The 14122-nt window shown below is 30.1% G+C and overlaps 1 long non-coding RNA gene across 1 annotated transcript; it reads left to right on the top strand.

The window, feature by feature from the left end:
• Positions 1 to 12091: 12091 nt before the first annotated feature.
• LOC145795316 (uncharacterized) lies at positions 12092 to 12647 on the top strand. Its single transcript, XR_014336099.1, has 2 exons — positions 12092 to 12206; positions 12404 to 12647. It is a non-coding gene; the product is annotated as an uncharacterized LOC145795316 (long non-coding RNA).
• Positions 12648 to 14122: the final 1475 nt, after the last annotated feature.

Genomic DNA, 14122 nt, shown 5'->3' with positions numbered 1-14122 from the left:
ACGACGTTCCTCAGACGCCACTAACTCAGGTGCAAACCTGGACAAACTAGTAAATGCAACCTCAAACTCGGCCACTGAAGAACTTGACTGCTTAAGCTGGCAGAACTGGTCTCTCAACTTCTCCCTAACTGCTGGAGATAAGAACTTCTCCTGGACAGCATTCACAAAAGCCTCCCATGTACCTCCTATACGACCCTTAGTAAACTTCCACCACTGACCCGCATCCCCCTTCAACTGGAAAGATGCCAAGGTCACTTTCAACCCCTCGTCTTCGATGCCAAGCATCTCAAACGTCTTCGTTGTCTGTTCGAGCCATTCATCTGCCTTAAGCGGCTCTTTAGGATCACCCACAAATTCATCCGGATTAGACCGGAAGAACTTCCTCTTCAGAAAGGAAGGTCCTGCATCTGCAGCAATATCCCTAGCTTGATTCTCAGCTCTGAGAATGCCTACTGACTCCCTGAATGCCCCTGCTATCTCTCGGGCTAGAGCGCCCATAGCCTGCTGGCCTACTGGCTCGGCCACATTGGCCTGGCCAACTCCCTCCTGAATTGCTGGAATCTCCTCTGGCACAGGCACCTCCTACCTACCCGGCCTACCACGCCTACCGCGTCCTCGTCCTCGTCCTGACATCCTAATAAAGGAAACAAAGACATTAGCACATTAATAAATGTGCCGAAGCTAAACACTCGCGTCCTAATGCATTGGACAACAATAATTCATTCCACGTAAGCACATAATCACATAAGCACCTACGAATTTCATTCCTGGATAATGATAGTCCCAATGCGTTACTATAGTTCTGGTTGGAAGCAGCAGTGATCAAGTGCCTTTCCAACAAGACTACTAGAAACTCAAGGGTCCAATCAACATCCTAGAAACTACATTCCATACCCACACAATCACATAAGCATATAACATTACACTAAGTCTCTATCAAACGAGACGAACCCAATGTGATACTAATCACTTCCCACGTACCCAAAGTATTCAAACCCGGTACGCTCTGATACCAAGTTGTAACGCCCTCAAAATAAACCCATTATATACATTTCATTGACATGCATTATTCAAAGAAAACAATTTATTAATTCATTCATCAGAGTATTACTAAACGAAAACATTACACATAACATCAAATTAAATGCCCTATGGGCTTACATCTTTCCAAGCCAACACTTGGACACAAAAATATGAGTTCTAACTCAAATACAAATAAAGCCCTAGGCTTGAATGTTTAACAAATAAAAACAAATAACTACAGATAGTCTTCAAAAATCCAAGTCCTTCCAAGCTAAGTCCTTGGAGGTAGCTTATCACCTGAACCTGAAAATGATGTTCCCATAAAGGGTGAGCCACAGCCCAGTAGAAATATACTAAACCAAATATAAGCATTGAATAAAGCAATAGCATTCAATAGATGGTTAACCAAGATAATCAATTACATCATTATACAGTTTCATGATATTAATGTCTAAGGTACGTTTTACTTTTCAACATTATCAATATGGCTCAGAACCTGGCCAAACTTATAACAGTGAACTATATATATCAATTCACATTCTTCCAATGTCAACAAACAAATGAGACTCAGGCTCAAATCAAAACACTTCATACTTCCAGTTTGATACACATTTTAGTGCTGTATCAATAAAAACACTTCAATATAGATAAGCACACATAAAAGTGATGCTAATGGAGTCCATCCCCTATCTCCTCCCAAACAAAATCCGGTTTAGAGGTCCATCCCCTATCTTCCCCTAAACCGTGGAGTACATCCCCTATCTCCTCCCACACAAAACAATGTATGCAAACACATAACATATACAACACACAATCAATACACATAATGTCTGTATTAATTCAGCAGTCAAAATTGATGACTTAATCAATGATTAGTTTCAGTTATCCCTAATCCGCATGCAGTGTCTACAACAAGCACGACTATCCTCCACCGATAGCCCAAAACAGTTATTTCTAGATTTGGAAATAAATATATCAACAATTCAATAGGCGAGTGATTTAAATTATCCAACTACACCATTTAATCAATGAATTCCTCAATTCCCTTAAATTAATTATACAAATTAATTAATTAATACAACTAGGGTTTTTCCCAAAATTATCAAAGTAACCCCAACATATCAATATACCAAAACTTAGAACAAAACCTATAAAATGGAGTAGGAAATCCCTACCTCGAAGAAAACAACCCAAAAGAGAAGATGGAGATGAAGACCCAAATACCAATGTGCTCCAAATCGCCAAATGTTCAGATTAAATGAAAGCCCTCGCCTCCCTCTATCTTTTTAATAAAGCAACTAGGGTAGAAACACACTCTAAAAAGATCAAACCTAAGAGAGAAGGTGAGTAGGGAGAGAGAGAAGTCGGACCTAGGGTTTGGAATCAAAAAGAAGATGAAAAAGACTGATCAAAACCCGCTGCTGCGTATATAAACTGGACAGGCTCGCTCGAGCGAAGACTTGGTCGCTCGAGCGACCAGACACAGAAAATCTACGCTTGAGCCAAGGAGGCCTTGCTCGAGCCAATAACCCAAAATCTCGCTCGAGCGAAAGAAATCTCGCTCGAGCGAAGAACTCAAACCCTCAGGTCTGTAACCAGACACACGCTCGGGCGAAGGAACTCCCGCTCGAGCGAAGAACGAACTAACTCGCTCGAGCGAAGAAAAGCTCGCTCGAGCCAAAAACCTCTACTCTCAGGTCATACTACAAAATGCAATCCTCGCTCGATCGAAGAAACCCTGGCTCGAGCGACGGACCAAAACAAAGAGCTCGCTCGAGCGAAGAAATGCTCGCTCGAGCGAAGGGTCAAAATTCTGGGCAGCAACCCTTTGCTCCCAAGCCCAACCAACCTGAAACAAACCTGCCCAACACATCCTATAACTCCAAATGAGAAAATAAAGGACGACAACAACAAATATACAATGAAAGAATAAACGGAACCCAAGTCTGGATACAATGATCAAATGGGAAAAGACCGGGGTCGCTATAAAAAATCTGATGAAATTTTGAATATTTGAACTAATAAAGAAACCTAAAACTAACCCAACACATTGAAAAAACAATAGAAAGTTTGAAAAATCTAAAATCTAAAATCTGATGGAAGTTTAAGTATTCATGGGATGAAAGTATTCATGGCAGAAACTTTTATTCAATTTGGTCTGATTTTGATAAGAAAAATACAACAATAATTTCTTGGCTTTTCATAGATATCCATAGAAAGCAAAATAAGAGAGAGACATAGAGAGAATACCATTTCTGTTCACAAATTCATATGTTTATAGATTCATATATCTATAAACATTTCTAGGAGAGATAGAGAGAGCAAACTCATAGGGATGTGCCGGAAAGCACCGAAGCCGAAAAACTTGTTCCCGGGAATGATGTCTCAAGCGAAACGACTTCGAATTTCTGCGGATTTCTGCGAATAAAATCCATCAAATCCATTTCAAATTTCAGAAATCAAAACCCATCAAACTTTTTTGGTACAAATTACTGATTTATGGGTTGATAAAAATATGATGAAACTACTGATTTATGGGCCGATTTATGGTGGAATACTCGACAAATTTATGGGATGAAAGTTTAAATATTTGAACTCATAAAGAAACCTAAAACTAACCCAACACATTGAAAAAATAATGGAAAGTTTGAAAAATCTAAAATCTAAATCTAAAATCTAAAATCTGATGGAAGTTTAAGTATTCATGAGATGAAAGTATTCATGGCAGAATCTTTTATTCAATTTGGTCTGATTTTGGTAAGAAAAATACAACAATAATTACATGGCTTTTCATAGATATCCATACTGCTATGGAGGGAAATTATCTCTGGCAATCTCAATTTGGAGTTCAGCCTCCATGTCATGTACTTCTCAAAGTAGTTTTTAGTTTTTCTACATAGAAACAATTTAAAAAGTATATGGAGCTCAACTGTTCATAAACTTCAGGCATGTAAAAAATTAGGGCTTTCTGCTATATGAGAACAATAGTTAGATTAAGTAAAATCATGCGAATGCATTTAAAAATCTTGACCAAACTGAAGCATGTATATAAACAAATGTGTTTACCCTTCGCAATGTTGCATGAGGTTAAGATGGTAGCTATGCGATGGTTGAGATGGGGAGTGGGGTTGCTACAGTTGTTGCGATCAAGATGTTGACAAAGGGTCGCTAAGGAAGGAGGAGCAGAGATGGTTGTGAGGAGTGTGGGTGTCTGCGAAAAGGAAGAGGCAAATCTACTACTGTGGTCATGGTGGAGAAATCTGTGTACATCAGCATGTTTTGTGGACCAAAAGAGAAATAGTTGTATAACCTAATTAGCATAATCCACAAATCTGAAAGTAAATATTTGTAATCCACTGCACAAATTGAAGGAAAAAAGAAAAAGAAGAAAAGAAATCTCTCTAGGAAAAAAGAAAAAGAAGAAAAAGAAATCACTCTAAGAAAAAGAAAACCCTAATTTAAGTGTAGAAAATAAGGCGAAAATGGCCAAATACTGTTTCATAGTAGCAAAAGCAAAACAATTCCAAACCAAAAATTAGTATGTGAACACAGTTTACAAACCAAACCAATATGAAGAAATATAATTTTGATGCTCATATAATTTCCTAAAATGAGAATAAAATTCCAAACCAATATGAAGGACTCACAGATGTCAATGAAATGTCACTGCAAAAATAACAGATGTCAGTGAACATCCACCTAAACTACAAAACCATGGAGAATTGGACGACAATTTCAAACCAATATGATCACCACCACCGTAAACTACAAAACCATGGAGAATGTAAACAACAAATCCAAACAACTCCTTCCATTTCTCATAAAAAAAGGGAAAAACACAACAGTGACCAAGAGGGAGTCGAAGGATATTCAACCTAAAACATAACCAGAAAAAGAACTGATTGAAGACAAAGAAAGGGAAAATTGGAAACCACAACCAGAAAATTGGAAACTAGTTCATATATATATATATATATATATATACTGATTCAAAAATTGGCCCTAAAACTGAAGCCTCAAAGAACTGAAGAACTGAAGAAATAAAATACCGCTCATATTAGGAGGGTGGGAGCCGATGGAAGGTGGGAGCTGAGGGAGGCTGGACAGTCCCAGAGCTTGATGTTGATTAATGGCGAGACCACCCTCTCTGTTGCAAAGAACGGGAAAATTGGAAACCACAACCAGAAAATCGGAAACCAGTTCATATATATAAACTGATTCAAAAATTCATCCTAAAACTGAAGCCTCAAAGACCTAAAGAACTGAAGAAACAAAATACCTTTGATGTTGGGAGGGTGGGAGCCGATGGAAGGTAAGTGTCGATGCTGATGTTGGGAGAGTGGGAGCCGAGGGAAAGTGGACAGTCGCGGAGCTTGATGTTGATTAATGGCGAGGGTATTTCTTCCCTGTTGAGACCATCGTCGCTATTGGAAAATTATCTTCAGTTTTTCTGATCTGCTACCTCTAGTCACGAGTTTTAGAAGAGAAAGAATTTCGAACGTGAGAAAGAATTTCGAACGTGAGAGAGAGATCCACCATAGACGGAGTCGAGGAGAGAACGTGGGAGTTGAAGAGAAGGTGCTTTGAGAGAGAGAGAGAGAGAGAGCAGAGAGTGTTTGGGCGGGGATAAAAATGATCTTAAGCGTTAGATAGTATATAGAATCATCTCAGCCATTGATACAAAATGTATCTCTGATACATTTTATACATTTTCAAAAATCTTTCTCCCTTATTATATAGATAATCTCTAAATATAATTTCTATTTTCTTATGTGATTAAATAGTCCATCTTAAATAGTAGATAGAAGAGTTAGATGCTTTCTTTTATTTATAAAAAAAAACCCAATTTTTTTTTTTTACTTTTTAATTTTTTAAATTGAAACCTCAATTGTTTATGTCTATAAAACAAAACTGATAAACACATATCCAAAAGCTACACATTTTTTTTTTCTTTTTTTTTCTTTTTTTAATATCTAGGATATTTACAAATGGAAAATGTTTGACACCTCAAAATTTTTTCTATAATCTGACTTATAATGATGTAGTCATAAGTGTCAATTTTTATACAAATATGATAAGAGAATTAATTAAATTATACATTTCAACTAACCATATACTCAAATTTTGACTATTTCAAGATGCTATTTCACTATAATTTCAATTAAGAGAATCTTCAATCCTTAATATTTGTTTTTATCAAATTATAATTTGATAAAAATTAATAAAGATGAAACGTTAAAAACTATTGTTTTTCCCATCAAAATTGGTGAAAAGAAAAAAAAATTGTGATAAGAATGAAAGTTCTTTTAAAAATTGATAAAAATTTAATGCAAAAGTTAAAGTAACTCATATCAAATCAAAATTATTATTCAAATTTAAAATCAAATTAGATAAAAAAAATAAAAGAAAATGATGAGAGTTCGAAAATACTTTGAAACCTTCTTACTTTTAAAAACTAGAAATCTGTATGTGTATTATATTCATATTGCATTTTTAGTTATGAAATTAAAATAAAAAGAAATATAACTTAAATTATTAGATTAATAATAAAAACATTATATTAATTATTGTTAAATATTACTTCACTTCACATTTAATAATAAAATTACATATTTATCTTAATTATAACTTTTAAATTTGTATATTTTCATAACAAAAAGAAGTATGTCATAACTCATTTAATCAGGTTTAATTTTTTTTAATACAAATTATCAAAGTTGCACTAAATAAATATATATATACATATATATATTTTTAATTTTTTTAAACTAATAATTTAAAAAGCTATAAACATAATAGTTAATTTATAAATTTTATGTATATTACAAGATAAAATATTAAATTATTTTTAAATAATTATAATAATTTTTTTAATTTATAAAGTTTCGAACATAACACATCACTAATATATATATATATAATAAAAATATATATGTATATAATAAAATATATTTTTTTGTGTAGCATTGTGCCGAGCGTTCGGCGTGGGACACAATCCACATGGGTTGTCCATCAATTTCCCAATTGGCTCATGTTTTTTATTATTATACAATTTCTTTCGTACCTTCTCTCTCTCTCCCTCTCTCGCTCTCTCTAACCTCTAGAGAGAGAAAGTCCAGCTCTTCCCAAAAATTTTATTAATCCTCTCACTTAATTTTAATCTCAACTCTCTCATGACTTTATTAATCCTATTACATTGAAAATTACTAGTATAAGGAAATAATTAATCCATTTATTTATGTCATTAACCAAACACTTTTTAAGTAAATCTCACATACTATTAGTTTAATTTCTTTTTCTAAAGAGTCAAACAAACATAGCTCAATAGAGTAATTCTATTTTTTTTTATTATATATATATCAAAACCAATGGAGAGGAATATAAAAATAATAATTGAGGTGAACAAATTACTTTCTTTTATATATATATATATATATATATATATTTAGGCTAAGTTTGGAGACTTTAAAAAAAGTTAAAAAGTCAAAAAGTTACTCAAAAAGTTAAAAAGTTAATACTATTCACCAAAAGTCAACAATTACGGTTGCACAACTCCCAATTCAAATTTTTCCCTACAAATCAATTTTTACAATTTTTTATTACACATTTTTCAATAAAAAGTCAAAAAGTTAACCCAAACATCCATATTTTCAACCTCAATTTTTTAGTCCAAAAAGACAAAAAGTGCACTTTTTTAGTCTTCCCAAACTTGGCCTTAATGTTCCGTTTGGTTTGTGAATGGAAGCTTTGAGTGTGGCTCTATGTATTAAAAAATAAATTTTTGAATGATTTTTTTAAGAGAAAACTTGTTTAATTATGAGTTTTCTCAAGAGTTTTGAGTTATATTTTCAACAATTTTTTTAAAAATATTTACAAATTTTCTTAATTTTATTCAAGAGTTGGGTGCATATTTTTGGTCAATACAAAAATCATAACAAATTTTGGCCAAAAATATAAAAATATTTTTTTTGAATAAAATTAAATAAAAAATATTTTTCTTCATAAATAGTATACCAAAAAAATATTTCTTGCAAAAAAAAAAAAAATTCCACAAAAATAGAAAAAAAAGTTGAAGAACAAAATTAAAAATAGAGTTTTTTGCTCTTTTTTTTTGTGTGTGTGTGTAAAAATATAGTATTGCAGAGAGTTTGGTTATGAGTTTTAAAAGAGTTTTGGAATGAAGTTTTGAAATATTTATTTTGAATGCAATTTTGAAAAGAATTTAGTTATAAGTTTTTAAAAGAATTTTTCAAATAAAATTTGAATAAAATTGTTGCCTTCTAAAAATTAAAATCAAACAAGATGAATAAAATTGTAACACAAACTGATGAGGACTTTTCCAAAAAAAAAAATGGTGAAGTCCAATTTTTATGATTTCTTAACAATCCCATTTTATGAAGTCCCGATTGATGCATCCCATTTTAGGTCAGATTTGTTTACGATGGTCGGATTAGATTGCTATGGTCATGGGTCTCATTCATAGCGTGTTTGGTAGGATTGGATTGTTATGATTGTGAATCTCATTTATAGTGTGTTTGGTGATAATTTGGGAGGGGGGATTGATGGTGCGAGAGATTTAATAATCTCCTTAGTAAAAAGATTAGCTTGGTTGGATTTTTGTTTGATTAGGAAAATAGTGAGTTAATTTAGTCCATTTTATATAAAAAAAATTTTTTATCAAATGCACCTGTTTGTTTTAATATTTGTTTTATCTTTTTTTAATATAGAAATAATTTTTTATTTATATTAAATAAAAATAATTTAGTAATCCTATTATTAACCATTTCTCGGACTATCATTAAAATAAGCATAACACTTTTAATTAATATCATTACTAATAATACTCATATTAATAATCTATTCACTAACCATCTTTAAAATAATTATAATAATTTTTTTAATTTATAAAGTTTCATACATAACACAAATTATCACTAATATATATATAAAATAAAAGTATATATGTATATAATAAAATATATTTTTTTGTGTGGTATCGTGCCGAGCGTTCGGCGTGGGCGGAATCCACATGGGTTGTCCATCAATTTGCCAATTGGCTCATGTTTTTTATTATTATTCTCTCTCTCTCTCTAGAGAGAGAAAGTCCAGCTCTTCCTAAAAATCTTATTAATCTCCCCCACTTAATTTCTAATCTCAACTCTTTCGTGACTGTATTAGTCCTATTACAATGGGAATTATTAGCATAAGAAAATAGTTAACCCATTTATTCATGTCTCTAACTAGACACTCATTAGGTAAATCTCACAGATTATTATTAGTCCAATCTCCTTTCTTAAAGAGTCAAACAAACATAGTTCAATAAAGTAATTCTATTTTTTTTTTATTATATATATATCAAAACCAATGGAGAGGAATATAAAAATAATAATTGAGGTTAACAAATTATTTTCTTTTATATATATATATATATTTAATGTTCCGTTTGGTTTGTGAATTGAAGCTTTGACTATGGCGTTGTGTTTTAAAAAATAAATTTTTGAATGATTTTTTTTTTAAGAGAAAACTTGTTTAGTTATGAGTTTTCTCAAGAGTTTTGAGTTATATTTTTCAATAATTTTTTTAAAAATATTTACAAATTTTCTTAATTTTATTCAAGAGTTGGGTACATATTTTTGGCCAATACAAAAATCATAACAAATTTTGGCCAAAAGTATAAAAATATTTTTTTGAATAAAATTAAATAAAAAATATTTTTCTTCATAAATAGTATGTGAAAAAAAATATTTCTTGCAAAAAAAAAAATTCCACAAAAATAGAAAAAAAATTTAAAGAACAAAATTAAAAATAGAGTTTTTTGCTTTTTTTTTTTTTTGTGTGTGTACAAAAATATAGTATTGCTGAGAGTTTGGTTATGAGTTTTAAAAAGTGTTTTGGAATGGAGTTTTGAAATGTTTATTTTGAATGCAATTTTGAAAAGAATTTAGTTATAAGTTTTTTAAAGAAATTTTCAAATAAAAAATTGAATAAAATTGTTGCCTTCTAAAAATTAAAATCAAACAAGATGAATAAAATTGTAACACAAACTGATGAGGACTTTTCGAAAAAAAAAAAAATGGTGAAGTCCAATTTTTTTGATTTCTTAACAACCCCATTTTACGAAGTCCTACTTGATGCATCCCATTTTAGGTCAAGTTTGTTTACGATGATCGGATTAAATTGTTATGGTTATGGGTCTCATTCATAGCATGTTTGGTAGGATTGGATTGTTATGACTATAAGTCTCATTCATAGTGTGTTTGGTGATGATTTTTTTTTTTTTTTTTTTTTTTTTGGAAGGGGGGGGGGTAGGGATTGATGGTACGAGAGATTTAGTAATCCCCTTAGTAAAAAAATTAGCTTGGCTGGATTTTTGTTTGATTAGGAAAATAGTGAGCTAATTTAGTCTATTTTATATTAAAAAAAAATTACCAAATGCACCTGTTTGTTTTAATATTTGTTTTATCTTTTTTAATATAGAAATAATTTTTTTATTTATTTTGAATAAAAATAATTTAATAATCCTATTATTAATCATTTCTTACACTATCATTAAAATAAACACAACACTTTTAATTAATATCGTTACTAATAATTCTCATATCAATAATCTATTCACTAACCATCCTTCCACTACCAATATCTTCTAACGTAATTCGCTAAACAGCCTTTACAGTCTACCGCATCCATCAATTCTCTTCACAACAGGTCAGATAAAAGTACAAAGTCACGGTTGAACATCAGGGCTGGTCAAAGGGCAAAATTGTCAATTTACTTATTTTTGATTTTATAAATTATTGGATAAATTACACTAGCACCCTCGAGATTTTTGTTTAATACAGATTTTCTCCTCATATTTAAAAAATTATATTTCCCTCACTGAAATTTGTAATCTGATTACAAATTACTCCTAAATTGCGGATGTCATACCCTAAAATTTTTAAAATGACCATCTTACCATTTTTACGATATTTTTTGTATAAATTTTTATATATGAATATAATTTTTCATTTTATTTCCACCATAATCTGTATATATTTAAAAAGTATAAAATTTTTATAAAAAACTTTTACAAAAATCTATTGAATACAAGATAATGTATTGATTTATTTATTTATTTATTTATTTATTTTTTTGTATTTGATGAATTTAAAAAAAAATTACAAAGTATTATACTTATCAAGTACATCTAGATTAGGTATATCCAAAAAAGTAAAAAAATAAAAAATAAAAAATGTTTAAAATATTAAAAAAATTCAGTAAAAATAAAAAAAAATACGAAAAGTGAAGAAACTCATATTTTTGCGTTAATTAAACCAAAGAAGATGATTGTTGATTCCCTTAAAATGACATGAACAAAATATATTTTTTTATATGTTATAAAGGTTAAGGCGTAAATATGTCATTTTAATCTGACAGGAGGTAAGTGTAATTTTTCAAATGTAAGTGGGATTTGTATTAAACAAAACCTCAAGAGATGTCAGTGTAATTTGCTCTAAATTGTTTTATTTAACGTTTTTTTTCGTAAATAGGTAAAAAATTATTCCTAAAAATACTAATTTTTTAATCTCATATTTTAGTCAAATAATAAAAAAAATTACTAAAATAGTTTATTCCCAAACAAGGTCTAAATACAAGTAAGAAACTCAATAACTAAAACTAAATCATCATAAATCTAGAAATTACCATTTCAAACTCAAAATGTAAAACATTAAATTAAACATTTTAGAGAGATATTCTTTCCAATTTAAAGCCTCTAATAGCTTCGATCCTTCAAGAGGTTAGGAAAAATCTAGAGTTGATACTTGTTTTGTGCTATTTTCGAAGAGAGAGGAATGGTCGATCGGAACTTTTTTCGGCGAGATAAGATAGCTGGTGGTGGTGGAGATGGTGGGTTGATGTGGTGGTGTAAGGGTGGAGCAAAGGTAGAGAGAAGTTAGAGAGAGAAGAATGCAGACAAAATAAAATAAAAGTCTATAGCCTTTTTTTTTTTTCTTTTTTTGAGTTGAAAGATGGTGTTTGGTTACACTTACAATCAAGTTTGGAGTTGGGTTTAGATATTCTAATTGAAGTTTAATTTAAGAGGTGTTTGACTCTGGATAAATGTTGGGTGTATCATATGTATTTCCTCTTCTATTCATTATTACAATTTGCAAGATCTGCAGATAGGTGAGCAAAAAGCTAAGGTGAGCTATTCTTTGCTTGAACTATTGTCGTTTCATCTCGTCCTTCGTTTAAACAAACCACTACAAACTTTTACATCAAAACTTTGATTGATAGTTATTGTTTCATTTCTCTTTCTTCTTGGGTTGTTCATGTTCTGATTCAATTTGATAAATACACTTTGCAAAAGCTAAAATTTTTCATTTTTTAAATCGCTAAGGTTTGGTAAGACATTAAGCTATGCAAAGCTGAAGAAAATTGATTTTGGAAATTCTTGTGAATCTTGTTGGTGACAAGGAAAGATATTTAAAATCTCCCATGGTGCTAAAATCTTGGGATCTTAGAGGCATCTCTTTTTATTTTGTGGACTTATTTATTTAGATTATGTGCTCTTTAAGTTTCTGTGAATGTTTTCTAGATCTTCTTGGCATCAATACAGGATTAAAGTAAAGTGTTGCCTCCTTCATGATTTTTTGTGTTTCTGCAGAAGTTTCTTTTCTGTACACCCTTCATTGAGTAAGATCGATGGTGTTGGAATTTTATTGTTCATATCTAGATCCGGTTAATCTTGAGATCGTTTGAGAGGTAAAAATCTACTTATGTTCCTTTTTCTTTTTCAAATCAAGCTCTTTGAATCATAGATTTAGATATGAATTTGAAAAAAAAAAAAAAAAAAAGGTGAGACAATTGTATAAAATATGAGTTATTATTATTATTTTTTCCATTTCTCTTTTATTTTCGAATTTCTATTGAAATCTATATCCAAATACAGTGTAATTTCCTTGTTTGAAATTTGCATTCATTCAACGAAAGCTATGTTAGTATATGTTACATTGACGGTGTGAATATGGCTGTAGTTGTGTATCCTGGACTGTATTCCAATTAATACATAATATATTGTTGTATTCTAAGTCTTATTATTTGGACATTTGATTCACTAAATTCTAATTCTCATATTTAAGGTATTTTTTGAATAATTATACATTTACAAATATTTTTTGAACTCTTAACAACTTAGTGATGTGAACATTCATACTTAATAATGTGAATGTTTACATCACTGTCAACATTAATGCGCTTTACCCTATTATTATTAGGGTATTTTAGTAAGTATGTCACTCATAAGATTTATTAGAATAATAAAAAATAATTTAGACTAAATATAAGTAGATTAAAAAGACTTTATAAATAAATATCTCAATTTTATTCAACATTATTTAAATTTATTTTATTTATGGACCTAAGAAACACCTCTTGAATCTTCATCACAGGTTTGAATATGGACAAATTTCTTATTATTTTTTTTGGACAGTAGCTTTAGTGGTCCTGGACCTACTTAAATATTATGATATACAGGTACTAGTATGCCCGTGCACTATGTAATTAATAATGAAATTAAAATACAATTGAAAATAAAATTATTAAATTAAAATGTAATTTATCAAATTTGTTGCTAAAACTTTGAGATCAAAATATAAATATAAATTCGGTTTCAACCTTCAAATCAATTCTGTAAAATTACTCGGATAAAAATGCACCCAATAAAATTAAAGTAAAAACTGGGAAAAAAAAAGAGGAGTAATTTATTGTAAGAATATGTCTCGTTGGCTTTGTCACCAAGGTAGATAAAAAAGTTTTGTAAAAATAAAATTAAAAAAAAACTATTTTTTTTAGTCTTTAAACAAATCACACCACCTTCGTTATCTCTCCTCTCTTACAGTCTTGTGAAAATATTACATTTTAACAAAACTCAATTTAAATTTTGAGTTCAAATTTATCTATCCCAAAAAAAAAAAAAAAATATTTAAAAAAAAAACAGCATTTTCCACATAATCACTTTTTTTTTTCTTTTTTTGAAAATGATAGTTATGTTTTTTTAATAAACATAAATATTTCAAATAATTACATTTCTTAATAAACATAAACATTTTTTTCATTT

Source organism: Camellia sinensis, chromosome 7, assembly GCF_055761805.1.
Source record: "Camellia sinensis isolate YWXY chromosome 7, ASM5576180v1, whole genome shotgun sequence".
NCBI classification, from domain to species: domain Eukaryota; kingdom Viridiplantae; phylum Streptophyta; class Magnoliopsida; order Ericales; family Theaceae; genus Camellia; species Camellia sinensis.
The sequence above is the reverse complement of the archived record's forward strand: the minus strand, read 5'-3'. Positions and strand labels throughout refer to the sequence as shown.